The sequence below is a fragment of the Stegodyphus dumicola genome, chromosome 4 (genome assembly GCF_044657685.1).
Source record: "Stegodyphus dumicola isolate Sdum_Otavi_A_Nest chromosome 4, ASM4465768v1".
In the NCBI taxonomy this organism is placed as follows: domain Eukaryota; kingdom Metazoa; phylum Arthropoda; class Arachnida; order Araneae; family Eresidae; genus Stegodyphus; species Stegodyphus dumicola.
Window position 1 is genome coordinate 256,724,669 of NC_140771.1, and position 25,755 is coordinate 256,750,423.

The 25,755-nt window shown below is 34.4% G+C and overlaps 1 long non-coding RNA gene across 2 annotated transcripts in view; it reads left to right on the forward strand.

Annotated features, from left to right (window-relative positions):
- LOC146997862 (uncharacterized) overlaps positions 1-23,801 on the forward strand; it is a 45,974-nt gene extending 22,173 nt beyond the window's left edge. For both annotated transcript variants that reach the window (XR_015040915.1, XR_015040914.1), the window contains one exon: positions 23,472-23,801. This is a non-coding gene — a long non-coding RNA (uncharacterized LOC146997862). The remainder of the gene's footprint in view (positions 1-23,471) is intronic.
- Positions 23,802-25,755: the final 1,954 nt, after the last annotated feature.

Genomic DNA, 25,755 nt, shown 5'->3' on the forward strand with positions numbered 1-25,755 from the left:
GACATAGGTTTGGACATACACCTCGAACGCTTGAGTAGTAAAGTCCCTGGTTGCTGAGGTAAACATCCTTTAAAATTTTACGAATCATGAAAAAACAATAAAGTCTAGTGAATGATCTCTTTTTATCTGATCTATGGAATCTGTTGAGAAGAAGTATACTACAAGCATCGAAATAAAGTTCCGGTTACAGTGAATATTCTCAACATGATTACTTCGATAGCAACTTATTGTAGCACAAATTTAAGCAATTATTCCAATCACTGTTTCATCCACTTCATTTCATTTCAGCTGAAAAATGCTTTAAAAGAAAGTTTTAAAAAAACAAAGTCAAATAGAAATATTTTAGTAAATCGCAGTTTTCAAAGCATTTGCATTAGTTGAGGAAATCGATTGCGAAATTAAGAATAATTTGATATATGATTTATTAAGCAGATTATCAATCTCGTTTTTATTGATGAAACAGCGTTATTCTAATTGCGATTTGTTAGTTAAAGTTCTAGCTTCGTCTCACAATAAAAAAAACAATCTTTAAACTATTTTGACCCAGAGGGTAATGTAGAAGATGAGAGAGCAGTTTTATTGAGAAATATTTTTGAAAGTTCTCACCGAAGCAATTTTAAGGAGAAATTCTCTCTTAGTATATCACAGTTTCAAGAGAATTCTTTTCTTAATTTCCACCATACATATTACTTTATAAGTTATATTTAGACATAATTTCTTACATTTAGGGGCATAATATATTTCAAAGTTTTTCTAGTTCAAATTTCTTCTAAACATATCGTGATTAGTTTAAATATTTGAGGTTTTTTAAACATCGAAAGGCCCACCACCGGCTGAGTGGTAAAATCGCTGAACACTGGTAGTTGGTCGGAGGTTCGAATCCCTCGAACGGGCTGGCTGCATGGCCGTTTTCGTTGTTTTCCCCACGAAGTCCTCCACGAAGGCATCCCTACCCTTAGGCAGATATCCCTAGTGTGCTTTGCCGTAATTAAATACACCACACCACTTTAAACATCGAAAAACTTTCAGTCATTTGAAACTGCAATCTTGGTTTCAAAAATGAGTGCAAATGATCTCTGAGTGTAAGAAATACATAAGAGTGGTTTAGTGAAGTATTTAATTATGGCACAGCATACTACGGCTATCTGCCTAAGGAGAGGGATGCCTTCGGATAAGACTTTCTAAGGGAAACTGGCTCGCATATACGTTACACATGGGGAAAACCACGAAAACACCCATGCAGCCAGCCCGTTCGCAGGATTCGAACCTCGGACCGAACTACCAGTGTTCAGCGACTTTACCGCTCGGCCGCTGGTGGGCGAAGTGCATAAGAGAATTTTCCATTTAGAACATTTGTGATAATTATTCATAAATTTAAGGAAAACTTATATTTTGAGGTAATTTATCTTTCTTTACTCATGTCACAATTTTCGCTCACATCAGAAAGTTACACAAATTTAATGTCTGTGCGACTGAGCTTAAAGGCACGTATTTAACTCGGTTAATTTAATGTACGTCATTACCTCAAAAAAAGGTTGTTCTTGCTAAATCGATAAGAACTAAATTTAGATAGTAATTGTGATACCGATAAGCGACTTAAGAAGTTAACTGGAATGTAGACCTTGATTTAACGGCCAAAATGAAAGGGTGATTGTAACATTGGTAAGATGCGTTAGAGTTTAACTGTAGTGTAGACTTATCAGATGTTTAACTGAAATAACCTATGCGTTTATATTTCTTTTAATTTAACTACATGAGAAGACGCTCATCTTAGTCATCCTATTTCTAAGTCACCCAAACGGAACAGTGGTATGAGACGCTGGCTGCCTTATCACTGGTATCGAGCCCACGGATACGAATTCCAGTGAAAATATAGAATATTTGTAAATGAGTAGTGTCTTTGCGGCAAGAGGAACTTTATCTATGCGACTAGCAGAAAGTCCTCTCGAGAGATTGGAGTAGGGAAATAGGAATGGGAGGCTGTCGGACATATCTACTTGGGGTGTTCTCCTTCAAAAGTGGCGGCGGAACTGAGGATAGTCGAACTGTTACGTATATGCTCTCCAAGGTACCTGCATGCTAACTCCCACGTTAGCTCATCTATATGCGGAAATGACCTATAATGCACCTGTATGCTAACCACAGGCGCAAATTTGACTCGTCGACATAATGAATTTCATTGGCTTGATTTGACTCATACAAAAAAATTAGTATGTGTGTGTGATTATGGCAAAGCCTCAAGGGCTATCTGCCTAAGAGGAGGGATGCCTTCGTGGAGGGCTTTCTAAGGGAAACTGGCTCGTATACACGTTACACATGGGGAAAACCACGAAAACGCCCATGCAGCCAGCCCGTTCGGGGGATTCGAACCTCGGACCGAACTACCAGTGTTCAGCCACTTTACCGCTCGGCCGCTAGTGGGCCCAAAAAAATTAGTAACGAAGAAAACTATTTTAATTGCAGCAAATTATTGTTTCAGATTTGTATTGTATATCCTGTTATAAACCCAAAGAACGGCTTAATGAACATTTATTTTAATAAATGATAATAATAAAATCAATTATTAACAAATGCTTGTTTTCTAATTAGTGTTACATTACTATTAAGAGCAGAAATTCTTCAACAAGTTAAGGTAGTTTTGAATGTTAGCCGTTAGATTAAGTTTTCACAGATAGTTCAGGTTTGTAAGAAGGTTTAACCATCTCCTGCAGATTAGGTTCCCGTGAGGTTTGCGCTGTGTCAGATTAACAAAATGAATGTGTTTTCTGAGCTGATAATACAAGCATATCAGAGTCCATGATCTATTAAACTAAACCTCTGTTAAAAATTAATATTTCATATTTCGCCAAAAACCTAATATTATAAATTAGTGGTCTGAACCTAGAGGCCGTCTAAGCAATCTTACGCAGCCAGGAACACATTTTTCGTTCAGTCAATTAAGCATTATTATGATACTAATTATTACAAAAAAGATTTGTAACAGTTTTAAGATTTTAACGGTTTTGCGTGCGATTTTCGGTTATTTTGATCATCATTAAAATAGAACATGAGTAACGCCTCTGAAAATCTACAAACTGTGATATTAAAGTGACTCACAGATTTAAACTTACGATTTTATTATTTATTGGCATTAAAATCGTTGTAGAATATTTTATTTCCATAATTACGTGTTCCTTTTACTACTGCTTGTATACCGATGGCTTGAAGAATCAGCCAATTTCCAGAAATAAATCAAGGAACACATTAACTACGGACATGCTGATTAAAAAAAATTTAATTGAAGAAAAATATATATAGTAGAAAATGCAGATCAATCTTTTCACGCTCAGTTTTCCGTACCTTAAATTATATCAGACTTGTTGATACACATTAATTATATCAGACTTGTTGATCACGTAAATTATATCAGACTTCTTCAATACTGCGTTTCCGTTTCTAAACAAATGCATGGTATTCTTGTTCATTACTGTCGATAAATATTAGGATTTATCTCAGATCGCTTTTTAACAAAATATGTGATAACAATTTACTAACCTTTAAAGAAATGTATGTAGCTGATACAGATTGAACTATTAAATACTTAGGACAACTCGTTCCTCAAATTTAATTTCTTCATGAAATACATGTGATATGGAAACAGGTTTCGATTCGATTTTGCCATAGATTTTTAAAATTACATATACAGTTTGAGATTATAATTATTATGAAAAAAAAATTGAAAAGAATTTGTTACTAACTAGTTTTTTCGTACAATCTTACAGGAAATATGTTTTAAAATTGCACAATGCCTAAGACCTAAGACATTTTCACATCATTTTTGCTTCACTTCTCATAATTTTAAATGAAACTGCGTTGCCTATTTTAGGCAAAGCGGTGGTTAATGGAATAAATTGTTTTTTTTTTTTTTCCTTTTTTTCTGGTGTGATTGGTTCCTTTCTTAAATTGTTTCTTCAGTGTGCTGTTTACTGCAAAAATGCATTGAAACCGTAATTCTGAAGTTTGATTTCTAGCGCGGGGAAGATTTTAATATTTTTGAAAAAAGATGTGTTTGGAAGCTGAATCATGACCGCTTTCGGAAAGCCAGAACGTTCTATCACTTAAAGTGTTTTAGAGGGCAAATAGCGGGACGGGAGGATTTTTTTTTTTTTTTTTTTTGTGTGTGTGTGTGTGTGTCTGTGGCTCGCCAAGATAGAAAATCCGCTTTGCTTCGAGATTTCTTTGACGTGCGCGATCGACAATTCATGTTGCATTTCGCTATATATTTCCCCAGAGTTAGCTACTCCGCGTAACCATGGCGAAGAAAGGGGCTCTCTGAGTTAGTTTAGGTAGTTTACGAGTATGCTGTAACCCTCCTGGCCGATAATAATCGGCCTCCTGGCCTTATGGTTAAAGCAGTATACCTGACTCAGACAAACAAAAATACAGGGCTCTCTGGGTATTTTATATGAGTTGTAATTCCTGGCTTTTGCATTTTTGTGAGTGATCTTCTCGTTGTGTTTAAGCTCTCCGATATTTTTGGATTATCATGAATATTAATTTATCGAAAGGTGGCCAAAGTGTAATTATCCCCTTCTGGGGTTTATTCTACAATGTTCTCGTTAATGAGACATACGTTTCGCCATACCCCTTGAACGCAAAGTTTGATTTACAGTGTGGTGAAGATTTTTAATATTTTTGAAAAAAGAATTGATTCATGCCTTTAAAAGCTGAATTATGTTTAATTAAGGTGCGCTTTCTAAGAACTCCAGCGGAAAGTTTTATGAGTTAAAGTATTTTGTGTAAAAAAAGCGGCCCGGGAAGATTCTTTTGTGGCCCGCTAAGACAATCAGAAAATCCCCATTGATTCGAGATTTCCTTCAAGTGCACGATCGAAGATTCATGTTGCATTTCACTATATATTTCCTCGAAGTTAGTTACTCCGTATAACCATGTAGAGGAAAGTGATCTCTGGACATTTTACGTGTGCATATCCTGTGCAAAGTTTGCCTTAATGTGATTGTTCGTTTAATATATTTAAGTGCTGCGATGTTTTTGGATTACCATGAATACATACCAAAGATAGTGAATTCCCCCCCTTTTTGAGAATAGTTCCAATATAGTATGTCGAAATGGCGCTAAGCATACTTCGTAGACTGATGCCTAGTGCTCTTCGCATGAAGATAACATCTGCCTTGATGTGGAATCTTCTGCGAATATTTATGTGTTTGATACTCCATATATTTTTATATATCTGAATAATAAGATGTGCGATGACATTTATTTGGATAAATTACTATCTCTGGATTTTTCAAAGTGCGATACTTCGGACTGTGCACGTGTTGACTCGGTCATCGAAAATTTAATCATTTCTTCTATCTCTACCTCTATCTATACGATTTTACTGTCAAGGACATTTTGGGTTTATCTTTTGCATTACTATAATTTATTAATGAACTTCAAACCTGTGAACACCAATTTCGCAGGAAAATTTCGAGAAAATAAAGACGCTTGTGCTACTTCGATAATGGGTAGTGCGTTTTTTGTTGTCAAGTAAAAAACTCTGAATTATTCTAAATGCCAGGAGCAAACGAAAAAATGTTGTAAATGGTAATGAGTGTGTTTCTAATGATGATAATAAATTAGATACTAAGAAGCCGGATAAAACAGTCAGTGGTATGAACTTAATTAAACCTAAGTATCAATTAACGTTACAAAATACATTTGCTAATCTTGACTCTTATTACTATTGATAACATTTGTAATGTTGGTACTGATAATAATGTTGTTTTGAATAATATCCATGACAAGCTTAATCCGAGTAAAAATGTCGTTGATAATTGTAAATGTAAATATTGGCAATATACCCTAGCAGACAGAGCCGTGCAGCAGTAGCCGGTTCGGAATGATGTTGTTGCAACATGTAAAATTAAGAAGTACTCAGAAAAACGTCCAAGCTGAGACACCGGACATTACAAGTACACCGCTTCGCCTAACAGAGGCAATACAGTTTCATTAAAAAAATATTCCATGATGTCCGAAAAATTGGCGATGTATTGGCGATGCAAAAAAGCAAGCAAATTTCTATAACGTATAAATGCAGGAAAAAGCAGATAATAAACAGATGATAAACAGAGCACATTAAAATGCGCACATTATACACTAAGAATCTTCATATAGTTATTTCAAAGAACGTATCAGTTTTAATGGTAATCCTTTTACTTATACAAAGTACTTTTGTATTTGCGCGCGTTTTTTACATCGTTACCGTTAATCAGGAGTTTATAGTGAAGCCACTGAGAGGAGTTAAGCTAGGGAAGAAAATAGGCGTGTAAATACAGTTACGTATTTTTTTGTATAGACAGATGACTTTAGCGCTTTTATATGTGAAACCGTTCTATTTTTCTGTAAAATGTAACGTGAAAATTTAAATAAGCGAATTTTGACGAAAAAGTAAATATACAGGTGCAAGTCTATTTAACATTGAAAGAATGGGTATCTCGCTAACCTGGAGAGATATAACTAAGTTGGACACGGTTTGGGCGACATTTTGGCTCGGTTCACCTATAACTGTCATTGGTATTGTCGTTGAATAAATGCAATTAATCTAGATATGTAACTGTGACTGTATCCGGCCCTCATATGCTCCCCAGCAATTTGTCGGTGGCCGTAGGAAAATTATATAAGACATCAGTTTCGAGTTGGCATAGTTCAGCGCGAGTTCGGAGTAATGAGATATTTCCGGGTTAGCTTCACTTTCTGGATGCGCTTTGCTTTGCGTTGTTTTAACGTTCTTCATAGTTTAAATGTGTAACTTCTGATTGTACTCTGTGGTCCTAGAGTATTCTTCTATCAGAGATTTACAATCGAAATACAAGGATGAATACTTCTGAAATACTTGAGCGAAAGAAACATGTCTTTTCTTAGCATTATCGAAATTATTTTCTACATTCCAGCAATCATATATCCGAGGAAGTTTTCAAAAGTAAGGATTTTCTAATAAAATATAAGCTAAATCCTATGCTAGCCGGAAATTTACAGAGGAATAAATAGCGCGAAGTTTGCTAAATCGTATACGAGGTAAACAAGCAGTATTGGCAAGAATTTACAACGCTGAAGACAGACTGCTAACGTAGAATTTCAACTAGTCATGTGTCTTTCAGCAAGTCGGCAGCCGGCAATCGAAAACCTTCCTTTAAACGGAGTAACTAACTTCGAGGAAATATATAGTGAAATGCAACATGAATCTTCGATCGTGCACTTGAAGGAAATCTCGAATCAATGGGGATTTTCCTACCTCATTTAAATGCGAAAGAGCTACAGTTTACATTCTGGCAGGGAAAAGGTAAATGAGAAATAACAGTAACGATGGCGTAACAATAAAATAACGGCTTTATTAAAATAAATAATTAATTTGCAATTTGCATCTATTTTACCGAATCTTATGTCGACAAAGTTCCTAAATATAAACAGTTTTATATCGGTAATATTTTAAGGCATAGCTATATTTAATGGTCAAAAGTATCCTTGATTTCATAGAAAAAATTTTCTCTTGATTTAATGATTGACTTCAGTTCACTTTTTCTTCTTTCGTATTATCTGATCGTTTCCATACGAAAATGGCCATTTGGATTCGGAATTACATTGGACTGCCCATGCCATCTCACCTGTGGATACTTAAAAAATTCCAGGAAAATTAATTATCTTGCCAATTGATATATATTAAGCTTCATTTATTTCACAATCTGATATAAGTTCCGAGAGATGTCAATCTGAAAGCGAATGTTTGTCAGCAAATACAGTTATGGTATATGTTCAGCTGGCTTTATTTCATGCTCAAAAACAACTATTCCAAACTGTGAAATTGATTGAAAATTTTTATTAATAAGTGTAATTAAACCAGTTATTAACCATTCATTTCTTCCTTAATTTGAAAGAAGTTATCTTTCGTTTCTAGTCATTAATTTAATTGTTACCATAATTGTTAATCATTGGCACTGGCGTAAGCAGAATGCCATAAATGTAGGTGTTATCGAATTCGTCATTCGAAAAGTCTTTTTTCTTTCTTAAAAATTTTCTTACTGTTGCCATTTATCATTCTTAACCACACGCTTTAAAGCAGTTGCAAATTTCTTAATTAAAAAACTTTAATTAATTTGTTTTCTATGTAATCGTTAACGTCAAATTGTTTAATACCTAGATGAAAATGCTTTATTAGTTTCACACGGTTTCCGTAACCTAATTTATAGTTAAAATGTTAATTTAGATTTATACGATGGCATCATTTTTACATTAAAGGTTAATTTTTTTAATAAATAAATATATCTATATATATAAAGAAAGTAACACATGTATGCAAACTGATGCACATGAATTTTTACAGTTTGAAATATTTTGAAACGCGAAGTTATGCAGATGCCTAAAAACTAATTATGCTGTCCAAATTTGGTTACGAGTTTTTATTTCAGATTAACTGTCTGACCCAGTCCTCGGAAGCTTCAGCTGAATTTACATTCGTTCACAGGACTATTATTCCTGTATTTCCCTGAATAATCTCCTTTCTAAATACTTTATTACTCTACATCTGTTAAATTTTCACACAATTGGTAAACAGTAAAGCAATCTTCAAGAAATTTAATAAAACTTTCATCTGTAAATTCACTGCTAAAGATGATGTGAAACATACGGACAGAGGCTGTAGTGGCCCAGTTAGTGCATGAGAAATAATTATTTTTTATTTCATATATTTGTTCATATATTTAATTATTTTATAAAATTAACTTTAATATTTTGTAAATATTCATATTTATATTTCTTTTATGCTGAATGGAAATAAGTAGTTCATATTTATATTTAAATTTCTTTATGCTGAATAGCAACTAGTTCTAGTTCTGATTCATGATTGCTAGGTTTTGGTTTCAAAACGTTGCTCGTAGCGTCGCATTTCGATAGCTGGAAAATAAAATGCAATAACTTAGCTATTTGTTTATAATTCATGCTGTTACTAGTCATAAATTAATTTTAAACATTAGTAGCCAAGGCTACATCGTGGTGACCCTGATTAATTTTCGAAATGTCAGCAAATGACTCTTCTGAAACTGCTATGAAAGATACGACGCAGTCACCGGAGCTTCATATGGTGAGGGTAAAAATACCTCCTTTTTGGATTGATAAACCGAAAATATGGTTTTTTCAAGTTGAAGCTCAGTTCAAAATTAGTACTATCGTTTCAGAAGAAACGAAATTTAATTATTTAGTTTCACAGTTTGAACCTAAGTTCGTCGAAAATATTTGGGACATTGTAACGAACGATAGTGCCACAAAATATTCGGATGCTAAAATTAGGTTATTACATTTATTCAAAGAAAGTGAAAATGTACGGATTAAACGTTTGATTACTGGTATCGAACTTGCAGACATGAAACCAAGCCAACTTTTGCAGAAGTTGAGATCAGTTGCTACTACAGATGTGTCTGAAAATCTAATCAAAACTTTATGGCTGGAGAAGCTACCTGACTCCATAAAAAATATATTATTAGTCAGTGATGAAGATGTAACCAAGTTAGCGTCTATGGCAGATAAAATTAGTGATATGAATCGGAAACCAGAAGTATTTATTACTAATGCTCCTTCTGTTCCCGCAAATGATTTGTTGCAAAGAATTACCTTTCTTGAACAAAAAATTGATCAAATAACCATTCGCTCAAGACGCAGGGACTCGGATTTACGTAATTCACGTTCACGATCTCGAAGCCGATCTCGTAAACGATATGACCCTACCGGCAAATTTTGTTTTGATCACTTTCGTTTTGGAGCAAAATGCATTCCAGAGAAATGCAAGCCTCCATGTGCTTGGGTAAAAAACGATTCCCAAAACCAGGAAAACTCGAATCTGCAGTAGGTTCAGCGGCAAACGCTGCTGCAGAAAATATGAAGGATTGTCGCAAATTTCGTTTATTCGTTCGTGACCGAAGATCAAATTTGCACTTTCTTATTGATAGCGGAGCTGACGTAAGCATAATTCCTGCTACTTCACAGAATAAATGTAAAACTGAATACAAACTGTATGCAGCTAATGGCACAGATATTTCCACTTATGGCATAAAAACGCTAACTCTTGATTTGGGATTACGTCGTGATTTTTAGTTTCCATTCACAATTGCTGATGTCACAAAAGGTATTTTAGGAGCTGACTTTCTTCACAAATATAAATTGCTTATCGATATAAATAAGAAAAAATTAATTGATGGCGTAACACAGCTTTGTGTCCAGTGTGATGTCGCTGCTATTTCCAGTGATTACTCAGTAACCACATTAAATAAGTCCATAAAAATTTTCGATTTACTGTCGAAATATCCCGAAATTTCTAAACCTAACCTTTTTCCTACACAAATTAAACATGGTGTTACACATTTTATTACGACTGATGGTCAACCCGTTTATTCAAAGGCATGACAGCTAGATCCAAAACGCTTAGCTATAGCTAAAGAGAAATTTAAATTTATGCTTGACAATGGAATAATTCGTCCATCAAACTCCCAGTGGTCAAGCCCCTTGCACCTTGTTACGAAAAAGGATGGTTCATATCGTCCTTGCGGAGACTACCGACGACTGAATGCGCAGACGATACCCAATTCCTCGCACTGAAGATTTTCATCATATTTTAAGAGGTACAAATATTTTTTCTAAAATTGATTTATTCAAAGCTTATTTTCAAATTCCCATTGCAGAAGAAGACAAATGTAAAACGGCTATCATCACTCCTTTCGGTTTATACGAATTTAATGTAATGAGTTTCGGTTTAAAAAATGCTCCTGCAACGTTCCAAAGATTTATTCACGAAGTCTTTGGATGATTAGAATTCGTTTTTCCCTATTTAGACGATATACTCATTGCATCCAGTACCCATGAAGAACACGAAAATCACCTGAAATTAGTTTTCGAAAGATTACATACATTTGGGTTAAGAATTAATGTTTCAAAATCTGTCTTTGCTGTTCCCCAAATCGAGTTTCTAGGCTACCTAATTACACCTAAGGGCTCCCGTCCTTTGCCAGAAAGAGTTCAAGCTATTACTAACTACAAACGACCAGAAACAATTTATGAACTTAGAACCTTTCTTGGAATAATTAACTTTTATCGTCGTTATATAAAGGATGCAGCGAAGAATCAAGCATTGTTACATGCATATCTCAAGGGAGCTAAAAAGAGGGACAAACGTAAAATCGAATGGACTGAAGAAGCTGAAAAACAGTTTGAAACGTGCAAGAATGACCTGGTGAACACGGCACTGTTGTCTTTTCCCAATTCTGAACTATCGCTGGCGTTATTTACAGATGCTTCAGATACGGCGATTGGCTCAGTGTTGCAACAATATGAAAACTCCTCGTGGAAGCCAATAGCATTTTTTCTAAAAAATTAAGTGATACTCAGCAAAAATATAGCACCTATGATAGAGAACTATTAAGCATATATCTTTCAGTTAGACACTTTAAGCATTATCTAGAAGGAAGAGTATTTACAATTTATACAGATCACAAGCCCTTTATATTCGCCTTTCGTCAAAAACTTGACAAAGCAACACCTAGACAGGCTCGCCAACTTCAATACATCTCCCAGTTTTCGACTGATATCAAATATGTAAAAGGTGAGAATAATATTGTGGCGGATACATTATCTAGAGTTAATGAAATTTCATCGATAGATTTTGATAAAATAGCTGATGAACAAACTCAAGATGAAGAACTGAAGAGTTTGCAAACCACTACTTCCTTGAATTTCAAGCAATGTTCTCTACCTTCGGGGAAATATTTGTGTTGTGATACATCAACTAAACGTGTTCGGCCGTATATTCCTCAGGCTTTCAGAAAACACATCTTTCAACGAATTCATGGTTTATCACATCCAGGAATAAAATCGACTATGAAATAAATGACATCAAAATTCATTTGGCCTAACATAAAAAAAGATGTAAAGTTGTGGACAAGAACCTGCATTCCTTGCCAAAAAGCTAAAATCAGTCGGCACACCAAAACAAAATTAGGTGAGTTTGAAGTACCACCAGGAAGATTTTTCTGTCATCCATATCGATCTCATAGGACCCCTTCCACCATCTAAAGGGAATATTTATTGTCTTACTTGCATAGATAGATTTTCGAATTGGATGGAAGCAATTCCTTCAGAAAATATTTCCGCTGAGAACGTCGCAAGAGCCTTTTATAGCAACTGGATTGCGCGTTTCGGAACGCCAAGTAAACTCATTAGTGATCGTGGATCCCAATTTAAAAAAGATACATTACGAGCTTTGTCCAAAATCTGTGGCATCAATTTACAACACACTACTGCCTACCACCCCTCGTGTAATGGCAAAGTTGAGCGCCTTCATCGAACATTAAAAACAGCATTAAAAGCCCACAACAACATATCTTGGACGGACACGTTGCCAACAGTACTTTTGGGTTTGCGTACTGCTATTCAAGAAGATACCAATCATTCTATTGCGCAAGTAGTTTATGGCCAGAGTCTCAGACTTCCTGGAGAGTTTTTCAGCGAACCAAGTATCCAGACAGCATCGGAGACTTTTGCTAATAAACTCCAGAAACAGATGGAAGTTGTTGGACCGAGACTAATTCGTAAAATTTCATCTGAACAGATATTTGTACTTGTTCTCATGTGTTTCAGCGAATAGATCGGGTACAAAAACTTTTGGAACCTCCTTATGAAGGACCATTTTCTGTTATTGATCGCAAGGACAAATATTTTACTATTAGCATAAAAGGAAAACATGTTAATGTATCCCTGGATCGCTTGAAACCAGCATATATTTCAGCTGAGGAAAATTCTCAGTTGATACAACCTGACTACACTAATTTGCAGAGACCGGACTCAAATTCGGATGTGAATCAAAAACATTCTCGCACAGGCAGAACTATACGTTTACCTGTTAGATTCAAGGACTGACTAAATTATTTTGATAGTCGTTAACACTGCAATACTAGTTACTACCTATTTCTCCATCTTCGTAACGTAACTTAGTTACTGGTGGGGGAGTAGTGTAGTGGCCCAGTTAGTGCATGAGAAATAATTATTTTTTATTTCATAGATTTGTTCATGTGTTTAATTATTTTATAAAATTAAATTTAATATTTTGTTAATATTCATATTTAAATTTCTTTATGTTGAATGGCAACTAGTTCTAGTTCTGATTCATGATTGCTAGGTTTTGGTTTCAAAACGTTGCTCGTAGCGTCGCATTTCGATAGCTGGAAAATAAAATGCAATAACTTAGCTATTTGTTTATAATTCATCCTGTTACTAGTCATAAATTAATTTTAAACATTAGTAGCCAAGGCTACAATACTTACACTTTAAATCTTATAGTGGTAGAGTAAAAACACTGAAAAATTTCTGCAGCTTCGTAGAAATCGATTTTTCAGTGATGATAGAATACTCAAAAACAAGATGGTTAGCATTACTTCCCGCCATTGACAGTGTACTCTTTTACACTGTCAATGTTTTTTTACCACTGAATTTTGAATACCAATGTCAATTTTTACCACTGAAGGCCTAATTTCAATCTCAAGAAAAGGGTCCCCTGATTATTTTAAAATTCTTTGAAAATCCATAGGCAGAAACATGGCTAGACTACATTTTATTAACACTCAGAGTTTAATATTTCATGAAGCTACTACAACAAATGAAAATCAAACTGCGTCTGTATTTGATTTAATTGCTCTAACGGATGCTCTGAAAGCTTCACTGTTGAGCAAGATAAAGGATATTAGTCCAATAAATGTTAAAAAATTCCAGAAAAACTTGAAGAGAATTGAGACGTGTCAAAATACAAAATTATTGTTTCATTTTATCAGATTGCACTTACTTACATGGAGAAATTGATAAAAAAGTATTTCAGGAGATAAAAATATACAGATGGATCATATTAAGTGAGATCCCTTCTTGCTGTCAAGTTGAAACAGCCTTCTTGTTTATTAAACTCAAATATATATATATATATATATATATATATATTATATATGTATATATCTATATATATATTATATATATTATATATGTATGTATATATATATAAATATGTATGCATGTATAATAATTCTACTTTAATTAAACTTAGGAGATAATATAATCAATTAATCAATACTATTTAGGTAATAAATTATTATTAACTAACTTTGCAGCAATTGCGCAAGTAATAATAACTTGTATTCGCACTAAATGGATTTAAGTTCATACAACATATAGTATATATATACGAGGGCCATCCAGGAAGTAGATTACGTTTCCGTCTGTGTCCGCTAGGGGCGGGGCTAGTGCGGCCATCTTGGGGTCAGAGCGTTGCGCAGCTCAGTCTGCATCTAGCCGTGCTAGTGAGAGGTTCGTGCTGTGCTCCGTTCAGATACTGTGACGGTTTGAAATGTCTGCGTTAATTGAAAATCCCGCGAGCTGCGAGGTGCGCTCAGTAATAAGGTTTCTGACTGCAAAAAACTGTAAACAGATAGAAATCTATCGGCAGCTTCGTGAAGTGTATGGGGACAACATTATCACTGAAGGTGGAGTGCGTCAGTGGGTCATAAGATTTCAAAATGGCCGAACCAATGTTCACGACGAAGATCGAAGTGGGAGACCCAGCATAGTGACCGCCGAACTTCTCGAAAAAGTCGATGCTAAAGTCCGTGAAAATCGAAATTTCACAATAACGGAACTTTCTTTGAGTTTTCCACAAATTTCGCGAAGTTTGTTGCACGAAATCATCAGCGAAAAGCTTGGTTACCACAAGTTTTGTGCAAGATGGATTCCAAAAATCTTGACAGAGGACCACAAAAATCAGCGAATGGCTGCAGCGTTGAACTTTTTGGACGCTTACCATAAGGATGGTGACTCTTTACTCGATCGCATCGTTACTGGTGACGAAACATGGGTGAAACATGTGAACTGTGAAACGAAATTGCAATCAATGCAGTGGGGGCACACAAGTTCTCCCCAAAAACCCAAGAAATGCATGCAAACAATGTCGGCAAGGAAGATGATGGCGACTGTTTTTTGGGACAGAAAAGGTGTAATTTTGGTGGACTTCCTGGAAAGAGGCACTACAATAAACTCTCAAAGGTATTGCCAAACTCTCCAAAAACTCAGAAGAGCAATTCAAAACAAGCGCAGAGGAATGTTGAGCTCTAAGATCTTGTTGATTCACGACAACGCCCGGCCCCACACGGCAAATGTCACTCGTAAAGTTCTTGAATCTTTTAAGTGGGAGTTGTTTCCTCATCCGCCGTACAGTCCCGACCTGGCACCGAGCGACTTCCACCTATTCCCAGCAATGAAGAAGTGGCTGGCTATGCAGCGTTTTGATGACGACGCACAGCTGCAAGAAGAGGTAACGAAGTGGTTGAAGGCGCAGGCGGCCGAATTTTTCGACGAAGGAATTTCCAAGCTCGTACATCGCTACGATAAATGCCTTAATTTGTATGGTGACTATGTAGAAAAGTAGTATTTGAGTGTGGCTTTCATCTGTATATAATAAAATTTGTTTCCTATACTTTGTTTATTTTTTTATTCCAAAACGTAATCTACTTTCTGGATAGCCCTCGTATATATAATCTCCTAAGTTTTATTAAAGTAGAATTATTTTAAAAGTGTGCATCCATACTGGTAAGTTATATTTTGAAAGATGAAGTAATTTGAAAGCAAAATGTTAATAATGTTTTAACGGGGACTGGAGTTAAATCATCACGAAGAATAATATTTCAATTGTAAAAGGATAAATTAAAGCATGTAATTATTGTCATTGATCGGAAAGTTGGTTTGTTCCCCTTGAAAAATCAACTAATTTCCGATCAATGACAATAATTACATGTTTTAATTTATCCGTTTACGATTGAAATATTATTCTTCGTGATGATTTAACTCCAGTCCCCGTTAAAACATTATTAACATTTTGCTTTCAAATTACTTCAAAACATCTTTCAAAATATAACTTACCAGTATGGATGCACACTTTAAAAATAATTCTACTTTAATTAAACTTAGGAGATAATATAATCAATTAATCAATACTGTTTAGGAAATAAATTATTATATATATAGTATATTATATATGTATATATATATTATATATATATTATATATGTATGTATATATATATATGTATGTATGTATATTATAAATATATATATATATAGTATATTATAATAATTTATTTCCTAAACCGTATTGATTAATTGATTATATTATCTCCTAAGTTTAATAGTATAATTGATTATATTATCTCCTAAGTTAATAGTATATTATATATATATATAGTATGTATATATATATATAGTTATACCAAATCTGTTATCCGGCTCGGTGAGCTCAGTTTTTTATTCTTATGTTCTGGTAAATTTTGCATCTTTTTAAGTGATTGAATTATGTTGTTTTCATGCTCCGGTTAAGACTTTGATGCCTTTAGCTAAGCTGCATGCAATAATTTTAAAAACGTAATTTCAGCAATTTTCCCAAGTGAAAATTTTCACCTACTTAAAAATGTAATTATGTCGTCTACCAATTCATTAAACAGGAATGGAAATCCTTTGAATTATCATCAGTTTGTTTCATTTTTCCCGCTAAATTGCACTACAATTTCGGTGATGCCATGCGTTTGGATTTGCAATGAAATGAATGGTCATACAACTGCTGAAAAAATTATGTTAACAAAGGAAGCACTTTGCAGATCTGGCGCTTCCAGCAAAACGTAGTGCCGAAAACGATTGCATTTACTTGTAAGGATCAATTACATTAATTCAATTACAGTTATGCAGAGAAGGAACCAGAATGTTTTGGCGACTTTTTGCGATATCTCGCAAATTTGTGGCAATCATTAGCCGCCAGAACTAGGTGTCAGTGCTGTTAGAAGCTCTGAATTACAAGCAAAAAAGAAATTATATTATCAACTAAAATCGTTCCAGAAAATAAAATAGGCAATATGTAGCAGGCTCAAGCCTATGAAATTGTAGCAATCGCAGTCGATTATTCAGAAAGATTTAGAGATAAAAGGTTTAAAATTTTTTAAGGTTAGAATTCAGACTATTGGAATGCCTAAGAAAGCATGAAGATAGTTTCGAATGTGGCAACTTATTCAGCTTTCGAGAACCGAACTGTCATACAGAACATCAAATACAAAATTATACCGTCGTTTAAACATACGTTTGCATCATTTTGCTAAAGAAATATCAAATATTCTTATGCTATGTGCATACAAATACGTATTTGTGACCGGAAAATGTGACTAAATCTCAGAAACATGTTTAAACACTGAGACCTTTTAATGTATAAAAAACACAAACCATACAAAAGTTCATTCAAATGTGATTTTTTTTTTAAATGAAGGAAACTAACATCTACTGTAAACAATTCACAAAACTAACGCTTTAATTTAAAATAAAATTCGGATACATTCGGATACAAAGAATTTCAGGTCTGAAACTGAAAATTTCTTCTATATTCCGGTTTTAAATACGACATAATCAGAAAAATATCAAATTATGAAGAGAGTTTTTTTCATATTTTGAAAAATATTTTTAATACATTCATGGAATACAGGTATACGTAAAGCAAAAACTGCCTTGAATAACATAAATTGGAAAGCCCACAAGCGAGCTGAAAATATATCGTAATCAGGTTTTTATAATTTGGTTATTTAATGCGTGGGGCTATAATAGAATTCTTTCGTAATCCCATCTTGGACGAATTATCGCAGTTTTTAAAATTTTTTTAATGCAATAACTGATCATCTAAGATACGAACATATAGTCTGAGATAGGAATTTATAATCTGGAATCCGGGTGTTAAAAAAATGATAATACGAGATTACATGAATCAAACAAGGATGAAATATTAACGAATTTTAACAATATGAATTTTTAAAAATGAAAACATTTAACTGGCAAAAAAATGGGTTAAAAGATTTATCTTTGGGTGTTATATAAAGAAATCACTAGAACTCTCAAATGATAGAACCCATTCTTTGCTACTGCAAAAAATCAAATATCTAAATCTTTAAATTTGCTTTGCTTTTGAATTTATTTTTATTTTACATAAATTTATATAAATAGATAAATAAAAAAATATTAAAGGTGTAGTTTACCATTTGAATAAAATTAGAAAGAGAAATACGTATAACAAGTCTTATAAGCAGCTGTTGATCGAAAATGTACTGCAATTTAGTTTTTTAAATTCATTAGTTTGACGTAACTTGCAATCGTATTCACGAGCAAAACTGCCTATTCTTCCTTATTACGATATGTTAGTATACAAAAAGCCGTCTGAAGCTTACTGGTAAGCCGATGCAACAGGAGATTTTCTTCGAAGAAGTTTTCTAACCAGTAAAAGCAAAAAGAGAGTTGTAGACATGAAAGTTATTGTGACGAACTTTCAACATTTAAGAAATTTAACGCTACCACACATAGTAGCGTTTCACCAGAATAACTGGGGAATATAATGTTCTTTAACAGTATACGGGATAAAGCGTTTTTAACTCAAGCGCACGAGACTGTGTATCAGATAAAATGTCTAAATATATCCCGTTTTGAAATATTTTGTGACTGAGCTGTTAAATCGAATTTTATATTATGTAAGCTTCAGAATGTGATATTCAATAAATAAAGCAAACACACAAAATGTTAATAATAAAATAACCAAAAAAAAATTGTAAAGCCATCTTTGTAAGAAAACTGAATATCGATGTGATGAAGTGAGAAAAGACTGAAAAAAGTAGAAAAATGCATGCCAGCATTTAACGCTGCATCAGAATTTGTAAACGTATACTACAATTCTGCTTTTATTATTTTTTTTTTTTATGTTGCAGTTAAATTGCATATGGCGTAAGCGCAAAGAAAATAATGCTTAATAATATAGCTAAAAGGCTCCCGAAAATATGGGTTAGTAAGAAGTGACAGTAACAATAGACTGGTAGAGTGCGAGGTCAGCGAGAGCGTAAAAAAGCCTTAAGAAACCCTTTTGAGCGTTAAAACATAAAAACCTTTCACGTATATTTTAATTAAATAATTAATTTTTTACGAGATAGGTCGTCATAACGAGCGTCATGTGTCATAAATTGTTATAAAAATGATTTTATGTTGTTGGTCTGACTTTGCAAAGTATCGGAGTGTTCTGTCAACTAATCCTACACTCTACGCCCAAAGTAAAAAGACTCACAACCTGAAATTCATATTAACTTTCTAACTTTTAATCTGAGGTAATAGCTCATAGCATGAGGTAACATTACAACCTGATTTTGAAAACTGATTTAATTTTACACGAGTATTTTTTAATGGTCGGGAGCTTTATTGAATATTATTTATCTTGACCCACTACAAGTGACGGAACCGTTGTCTCCTTTGAAGGGACGGCCCACCAGCGGCCGAGCGGTAAAGTCGCTGAACACTGGTAGTTCGGTCCGAGGTTCGAATCCCGCGAACGGGCTGGCTGCATGGGCGTTTTCGTGGTTTTCCCCATGTGTAACGTGTATACGAGTCAGTTCCCCTTAGAAAGTCCTCCACGAAGGCATCCCTCCCATTAGGCAGATAGCCCTCGAGGCTTTGCCATAATCACACACACACACACCTTTGAAGGGACGGGCTGTTACAATCATGCCTTCTCCGGGATTCGAACTCGGGTGCTTCGTTACGGCAGTCAGAATGCCTAAGCACTATACCGGCGGAATATGTTTGTCTTTAAATTAAATTAAGATCTTGAATTAAATTAAGATCTTTTTAAGTTAAGATAATGTAGCACAAAAGCATCTGATTACACAATCTGTTTCGAATGTTTTATGTATTAAGTAATTGAATATTTTTTAATCTATTATATATTTGGATATTTGATACATTGATACATTTTCCATCGTACTGCTTCGGAGAAATTCCAAAAAACGTTTTCAAGGAAGCTGCTATGGATATTATGGAGCATGTGGGAAATTATGGAAGTTCTTATACACGCTTGCAGGCATGGAAACGAGTTATATATATATATATATCAATACTGTTTAGGAAATAAATTATATATATATATATATATAGTATGCTAGATGTATATTCAGTTCTTTTCTAAAGTGCAGTAACAAAACAAGGGCTCCTGTTATTGCCTTATCAACTAAAAAATAAAATGTCCATTTATTAAACTTGTTGCTGACAGTGTGAAAAAATTTTCAACTATTGTTAAGTACTATTTATATAATTTCATTCAAATAATATATTTAATTCATTCGGTAAGGTTTTGTTTTACAGCTGGGTGTTCAGCAAGCCACGACTGGGGCAGCTGTAGAACGTATACTAAGGTTTTGTTCTACAGCTGCCCCAGTCATGGCTTGCTGAACACCGAAGCTGTTTCAACTGGGAAAGCTTCATTTTTGGTCTTCCACATTTGCCAGTATCCGAAGGAGATTCATTTAGCAATCTGGAAAGAGCAAGAGTACTACGTCTCCCGCTGCGCGACGAAATAACCAATCAAAGTACAAGGCTTTAAAAATTCGTAATAAACGTCAACCCATCCCGATAGTCAAAGTGATTATAAATGTTATCTTTGTGAATTTAGCGGCACATAACTAACACGACACTGTCTACTCGAATGCTGTTTGCGAAGCCTCTGCTACAAAAACGCTGCCTTCGAGCGCTTTGAAGTAACGAAATGTGTGATTTAAAAACAATTAAATAGGTTTTTTTTTTAAATTCTCGACTTGTAGCTATGAACAAATTTTTAGGTTTACGCCAAAAATCTAAAGTCTTATACGCATTTATTAAATTGTTGCTATATGTACCTGCCTTCGATACTCATACGGATATATTTATTTTAATCTCCAAATACAAAATTATCATTTTCTTTGTAATTGAATGATTCTTGATTTTGATTGATGTATTTTGTGCAAAACGAACACTTCTAAAACCTTTATTCTTTTGAAATATTTATTTAAACAATAAAGATCTTGAAAATTCAAAAATAATTAAGTAATTAAAAAAGCTTCAAAATTTGCTTTTAAGTAGTAATCCTAAATAGGTACTAATTTATTTTCTTTAGTAATTTTATAGTAGTACTTTAACGTTTAGTGATTTATGTTTAAGTAGTAATTGTCTTGCTTAGCACCTCTGTGATATGATCACAGTCTACATCTCTTTGTGAACTGAAATTTTAATTCCGCTGAATATTTCTCTTTAAATGTGTGGAATGGCATCGTTCATTATAATCGGATGACGCGACAAGCTGTGAGAATAAACCTTTTGCTTTTCCGATGATAGAAGCCAGACGATTCCGCCATTAGAACTATCATGCGACTGAAAGATGTTTGCATATAAAAGACGGTCCATTCTCTTCATCTGTAAATATCATCTATTTCCTTCTACACATGTAATCACTTTGTAGTTTGTAGCAACTATTCATGTTTCATTAAATTATCGAGTTTTCCATAAATTGGACTAGTTTATTAGCCCCTAGACAGATACCTAAGAAGTAAGTCTACAGACATCATTTTCCTAGACAGTAAGTACCAATCCTACAGATTTAGGGGCTCGGCCGGGGTGAGCCTAGGAAGAATCATGATGATCATTACAAAAGAAAAGACGTAAGTTTTTTTCGATTATTTCCACATTGTTTCTTCTAAGAATAGTGTTCTACAATGCTGTGAATTAAAATGACTACCTTAAATTCGAATCCTAGGATTTCAAATTCTTTAAAGACTGGGCCTACTAAGTCAATTAAACTCTTACAACAAATCGTGCTTGGAACTTTAAGTGATCGAAAAAAATAGAGCGAGACTGCATAACTTTTGTGGTTTTCCATCTGATTTTAATATTGAAGACACAAAACAAAAATTACTTAAAACTCTTACTGAAAATGATTTTATTTCTCTGTGTAATTTGTGACATCTTAATTATGATTCAAATCCTGATAAAAACTGTTATTTAATATTAAATAGTCTTTGTGATTTTAAGCTTCTAAAATCTGAAAGCGATGACGATGATGAGTTATGTGAAAACGGAAGTGTGTATGATTTTCATCAAGATCAAAAAGCCGTAGATTTCTCCAAAGCATCTTCTAAAAATAGCCAAGATTCCAAAATGGTAATACCAATAACTCAGACTTGTCAGAAAGAAAGGCATAAAACTGTCAATTTGGGTAATTTGCAAATTGATGCTTCAGAAAAAGGTGGTAGTCAAGTAACGATAATCCGAGAAGATATACATAAGAAGATAGGTTCTCTTGAACTTAAGTCGGCAGATCTACAGTTAACGGGGTTTGGTAATGGGAAACCTAAGCCTATAGGAAGGTTTGAAGGTGAATTCGAGACTGATGATTCGTCATTTCGATCAAATATTTGTGTTATCGCAGAAAACAAGAAATCTGAGAATGATTCTGAAGAGCAGAAAAATGCTCATTGCAATAGAAATGGTTCTGAAGAAGGATTTGAAAAAGTTGTTAATTATGGTTTTTTTTTACTTTCAAAACCAGAAACAGCTGCTATTAGTATAGTTTCTGTTACAGAACAGAATGTGACCAAACTGGACACTTCATCTACAATCAAAGCAAGTGGCACTGATTTCCTGATTGTGAATTCTGATAATGTCCCGAGTGATGCAGACTCTGCTGTAAATGAAAATGATGCTATTAAAGATGAATTAGATGAATAAGTGGGAAAAAAAAAAAAAAAAAAAAAAAAAAACAGTACAATAAGCTCTGAAACCAACGAGGAGAAACGCCACTGCAGAAGGAGATACTGAAGAGAAGCATTTTCCCGAAGAAGAGTCAGTTGCTAAAGATGATGAATCAAATGCGAATTCCACTAGAACAATTTCAGTAAAATACCTCGCAACAGAGAAGCAAAAGAAGCCACTGGAGTCGAAGAAATTACAGAGACCACTGAACAAGAAGAGAAGATTGAAAGTCAGAAGTCGGTCAGAAAACCTGATCACAACGAAGCTGATACAGAAAGCAAAAACAAGAGAAATTAAAGAAGGTGAGAAAAAAAATAAGCAGAAATGCAGATTCAGAAGATCCAGGAAGAAACCCGAAAGGTTTTGACAATGAAATACCAATTTTGAGGATTCCTGATTATGGACTTTTCCTTACTTGACTAATTTCTCCCGATTTGTCTAATGAACTATTCTAAAAATGAAAAGTATGAAGGAAGACGGCTTCAAAAAATGGTATCTAAGACGACGCATTGAGAAGATGTATCCAGATGATGTTTAAGAAGACGTAAATACGAAGACGAATCCAGACGAACTTTTCCAGACAACATAAAAGGAAGACGTGTTTGGGAAATACATGCATTCAGATAGACTGTTAAAGATAACGATCGTTGAAGAAGAGCTAAAACCGTTATTTTTGAAGATGTTAAGATGATGTGGGAAGATGGCTGAAATAAACCCTTTAAGACGACTTTTTCCTCAATACTAACTAAAAATCTTTTTTTTTTTTTTTAATTTTAATTTTTTTATTTTATTTTTCAGATACCTAGATGTTGATGGTCTTGCCACGAGAATGCGATGCCGCATTCTGTCAGAATAGGCCGAGCATTTGCGGGATGGCATCGTTCATTATAATCGGATGACGCGACAAGCTGTGAGAATAAGCCTTTTGTTTTCCGATGATAGAAGTCAGACGATTCCGCCATTTAGACGACGATGCGACTGAAAGATATTTGCATGTAAAAGACAGTCGATTCTCTTCATCTGTAAATATCATCTATTTCCTTCTACACATGTAATCGTTTTGTAGTTTGTAGCAACTATTCATGTTTCATTAAATTATCGAGTTTTCCATAAATCGGACTAGTTTATTAGCCCCTAGACAACCACCTAAGAAGTAAGTTTACAGACATCATATTCCTGGACACTAAGTACCGATCCTACAAATGCATTAGGAATTTTGAAATATTTAATCATAAATATCAAAATCTTTTCAGAGGAAACCGCGATAAAAATTAAATTTTCTATAACCAGACATTAGCTTACCATTTTTGCGTTAATGATAGCTTCACAAAATTAGGCAGTATTTCTTCCGAACCGAGTAAGATTATTAATCCGAGAAATGGTAATTATATTTAATCGCAATTCAGCCTTTTATTCTAAATACGAAAATATGTGAGCTCGCTGAAATTCTCTGAAATGATCACTATTGTTTTGTATTAGCTGAGAAATACTTGGCGACAGAGGAAAATTTTGTCTAATAGCGCATGCGCCACCAGAATCGGCGCTGAATTATAGTCTGTGAGAAACTTGATTTTTGTTGCACATTCGGAGTTGCAATTCGCAATATGTTACGCTGTAAGAAAGAAACCTAGCGCCAGAGTGCCGTTATGGGAAATAAATGTATTGAAAGTTAAATTGCGTTGTTTCTATAATATCTGTGGTATTATTTTATCTTGGTTTTTAGCTATCGACAAGAAATAAAATAATTCAATTCAACTATAATGGAAATTATTTCATTTCAAATATAAAAAGAAAAACGTCTATATTATAATTTTAATGTTTGTTTCTGAATTTGAAGCAGAACCCGTTCTTGAATTTAGTAAACGGATATTAGGTAAAATACCCGTTTGGGAATAGATATGTGAGAAAATATCCGTTTCGAAATAATTTGGGAATAGCTGAAATGCTTTGGTGATGGTTCTGTCCATTGAACTGTGAAGGCTTTATTGCGTAGATGGACTAATGGACTTCCAAACAGACGCGGCTGAGCTCAACATAATTTTATTGTTGAATAAAGAAATTCTGAAGACGCAATATTTGATTCACACATTTTTACGAGTGCAATATTCATCCCACAGTTTATAAAAGATTGACTACATTTAAGACAATAGGCGATGTACAGCAACAAGCTACCTAAAATAATAGCCACTTTTAATAAGGTCCTAAATTTATTTCAGTGCTAAAAACATAGCTGAAAGACCTTCAGCTTTAAAATAGAAAAATTCACAACAGTCACTAATTAGAAAACCTTTACTACTACTATTCGCGCGGTGCTGTATTGTAACTCCGATTCCATGTTTGTCAACGTCATTTGAAAATGCCCACTGTAGTTGCTTTATCTTCGACAAACCGATCAAACTGAGTAAAAGTTTCAACATTAACTGAACTGCCTTCAGTCGCATTACAAATCTAAATTCCAAAACACATCGAAAACGCAATGGCAAACAGTGATCTTATAATTCTTAATAAGCACCGCTTTGCCTCAAAGAGACAGCGCAGTTTTATTCAAGATATGCTTCAACATATAACAAGAACATTGTTTGTATTCTCCAACTCCAACTTGCTTTATTTGCCGCGATTAACCTGCGAAATCGCAGGTTGTGTTCCGGCTATCGAACTTTAATGCTTTTAGGAGCGCTGCAGGTAAGGAAATGCCAAACGTAGTTCTCGTGGAGACAGGATAGCAGATGCAGGGGGTGTGACCAATGTCACGTGATGAGGATAAGACATTTGGTTGGCGATGAAGTATCCAGGCATCGTAGCGCTGTAAATCTGAAGTTTTACAATAGTTATACATTGTTTATATTCTAATAATTTTCAACAATTTATACCGCAGGAAGGGATGAAAAAACTGGTGGTGAGCCACTTCCCAATAATTCATACTTGGTACTGGGGCCCACCAGCGGCCGAGCGGTAAAGTGGCTGAACACTGGTAGTTCGGTCCGAGGTTCGAATCCCGAGAACGGGCTGGCTGCATGGGTGTTTTGGTGGTTTTCCTCATGTGTAACGTGCATACGAGCCAGTTTCCCTTAGAAAGTCCTCC